This window comes from Chaetodon auriga, chromosome 15 (genome assembly GCF_051107435.1).
Source record: "Chaetodon auriga isolate fChaAug3 chromosome 15, fChaAug3.hap1, whole genome shotgun sequence".
In the NCBI taxonomy this organism is placed as follows: domain Eukaryota; kingdom Metazoa; phylum Chordata; class Actinopteri; order Chaetodontiformes; family Chaetodontidae; genus Chaetodon; species Chaetodon auriga.
The window spans coordinates 17,242,501-17,245,689 of record NC_135088.1 but is presented as its reverse complement, the minus strand read 5'-3'; the positions used below and the strand labels follow the sequence as shown (position 1 = coordinate 17,245,689).

General features: G+C 44.1%; 1 protein-coding gene across 1 annotated transcript in view; it reads left to right on the top strand.

The window, feature by feature from the left end:
- Positions 1-279: 279 nt before the first annotated feature.
- pcdh1a (protocadherin 1a) overlaps positions 280-3,189 on the top strand; it is an 88,129-nt gene continuing 85,219 nt past the window's right edge. Inside the window, exon 1 of the mRNA XM_076750605.1 lies at positions 280-886. The gene's annotated coding sequence lies outside the window, so the exon portion shown is untranslated. The remainder of the gene's footprint in view (positions 887-3,189) is intronic.

Below are 3,189 nucleotides of genomic sequence, written 5' to 3'. Positions count from 1 at the left end.
ATCAAATTTAGACAATTTGTACAATCAGTGCATCTTTAGTCATCTTTGGTCGTTTTGCAGCCAGGATTTAAAAAAATAAAAATAAAAGACTGCAGGGTCTGCTTTATTTATTAAGGTGCACTCCCCTATTTGAGGTGACCCAGTTTGATGAGATCTTCTTAAGCTGTAGGAATCACACAATTTCCTGGTCGACAGCCCGGGCATAATGTGATGCTGAGTGTGAAGTTGCTGTGTGCTGCGGTGGATGGGAGCCCCACCTCCTCCCACGCTCTGATGAGTAGAGAGAGAAGGGAGAGAGGGGAGCAAGTAACCTACCCACAGTATCTCACCACTTGCTCTCTGGAAATGCTTCAGATGGGCTTCTTGTTTGGCTACTCCATTTCACGTTGCAAAAAAAATGACATTTCTGCCGCTATCGTTTAGACATCCAGTGCGTCCTTAGAGTGCGCTCTAGCCTACTTATATCAGGGGAAGCGCTCGAGAAACTTGGACCGAAGGGATGCGCCAGCGAGTGCATATCTTGGCAGGGATCAGTTATTGAGGATTGGAAATGGCACACAGTAGGCGATCCCCGTGGAATGAGACTCCTCGTTTCCCAGCTCTGTCATAGAAGAATCCAACGCAAACAGCTCCTAACTAACGTTTCCACGGGCAGAGATCTGTGAACCAGAGTGCCGGACGACGGTGGACACAGTATCCTGCATTTTGATGCGGAAAGTTGTCAATGCTGTGAATGGATTTTGTGGCTGCTGAAGTTATTTCGATGTCAGCACTGTGACGGAGGTTTGAGGGTGAGACACCTGCCTCTGGGATCACCGGTGGACACATCAGCTGCGGACGGATTGGCTATACGCGTCAAGCGCTCACGGAGAAGTCTCTGGCTCAGGTACCGAAATGAAAATCATCCAAGAAAGTTGTTTCGTTTGGGCGACATTGCTGGAGGTTTGCTGTTGCGATGCGAATGAAGTTTCTTTTGAAAGCGTGCCCGACTTGTCTGAAGTGACGGCTCATAACGCAGGCCACGGCCCAAATGGGCTGTTTATACAACAAGTTGCCCGCCGTGCACTTTATCACTGACAAGCCGATACAGCTGCGGCTCCGTGTTACAGGTTGATAGGACGCAGCGGTGGAAAGGTAACAGTGTAGATATGTCACCCACAGTAATGATGCGCTGCAGGATTAATATGACGATGCACTGAAATCAAAGCACATCCGAGTAGAGTGAGTAATGGTTCGAAGTCATTAGCTGCATTTCATTGCACTTCACTTACAATATGAGTGCATACGCGTCAGTCGGATCTCTACTGGCGATCGGCTAATTGCGTTTTTTTTTTTATTATTATTATGATTCTGTGGAGCAGAAAATGTGATCCATTTGCATCATCCCTCTCTCGCCTTTTCTTTTATACGAGCTGCAAACATCGTACTAATTGCCTATATTAGTGGATCTTTTATTTGGAGCTGTTTACTCACGATTAACGATTTATTTTTTCTTTTCCTTTTTTTTTTTTTTTTTGCGCAAACACTTCTGACGTATAGTCTGCCATGTTAATAACTAATCGGCAGCTTTCCTATGGAGAGATTGGTGCGTATAATTGGAGGGAAAAAAGATCTGAGACCGGCGTGCCCACACGGGTAATCTTCTCTGCTCTTCAGTGAGAGTCTGGGGTGTTGTTTCTCGCCACTCCACCGACCACCAGGCTCATTTTAATAGTCTGCTCCACATAGTGAGGTCGGTCCAAGTTCCCACACATATAAGGCTCCGAAGCCGTCAAAACAGAGCAAATCGAAACAGGCCCATAGCCCGCATCTGACAAACTGTCCTTAAGACATAAACCTGATGAATGTGATCATCTGTCAGCTGGTTATGAAGCAGTTGTGTGAGAAGATAGACTGAATTGGTTGTGCCAATGGGCAAGCATTATCTATCTATTTATCTGCATGTAAAATGATGAATAAGGGGCAAAAGGACAGGCTGTCTGTTCATTTTCGTCTGTTTTTTTCCCTTCATATCGTTGTTCACTTGCCATGAAAACATAGTTGAGCAGTGACGAACTTAACATATTTCCTGTGGTCTCATTTTAATACTGTGCAATAATGTCATGTAATGGAGTTGCTGAAAGAAGCCTAACTGTTTGGTAAATATATCAATTCAGCAAACTGGTGCGGACGGGTTCTCTGACATGACTGCTTCACAGTTATTTGAACTTGAGACAGTGAACTTTTACAAAACGACACAAAAGCAGTAAAAAATCCCCGTGAGGAAGTCTAACAGAATTCTCACACACACCGATCAATAACGAACATAAAGTGTATGTGTCAGCATGTCATTATCTCCCTTTAAACAGTAGCGGTGTCTGAATGCAGCCTCTTTGATCCCAGTGTATGTAATGGGATTATTTTGTGGTAGGAGTGACCCTCCATCAGGGTTTTTTGTGTGAAGCAGCCTTTGTGAATAGCTAAAGCAAATGCCCGTGCCCTTAGCAAGTGTTTCCAGCCAAAGGCCATGGCTTCTCATTACTAATGGCAAGGGTCTCCAGTCACTAGAAATGTGTAGAGTAACATGTTGCCATAAATTGTATTGGCTGATCAGCTGTAAGGAGACCTAAGCTGTGAGACTACCCATCATAAATCATGCTGGTGTGAGGGTAATGGATTTTACCTGTTATACTAGCTAAAGGCGCAGAGTCAGCCAATATATCAAATCACATCAGCTGGGAAAATCATTAAATCATCCCTTATCTTTCCACACTCTAGCGAAGCGGGGATGCACGTTTTACAGTAGGAATTCACGGTCTTGATTTGTACCCAGTGACGAGTGAAAATGCAGGTTCTGCAGAGGGGCAAGAAAACTGGTAGAGCTGCTGGATCATAATTGTCCCTGCAGTTACTGCAAAGCAATCAATTAATATGAACTAAGTTGAATTTCTATACTCTGATTTCTTTTAGCAGACACAATCTAACCCTTTGACATATTAGTAATTTACAATTAAGCCTCAGTGGATTCTCTGCTTGAGTCACTTCTGTTGGACCTGTGGAGCGGCCAACTTAAAGAGCAAGTGTCACCCAGTCAGTCACTGAGTTGACTCAGCCAGTAGATAGTCTGTCTCTATGGTAACCAGGACAGGCTCACATGCTCCGCAACACAATTATATTGTTCTTCATTTTTTTCTTTTACATACCTTTGTT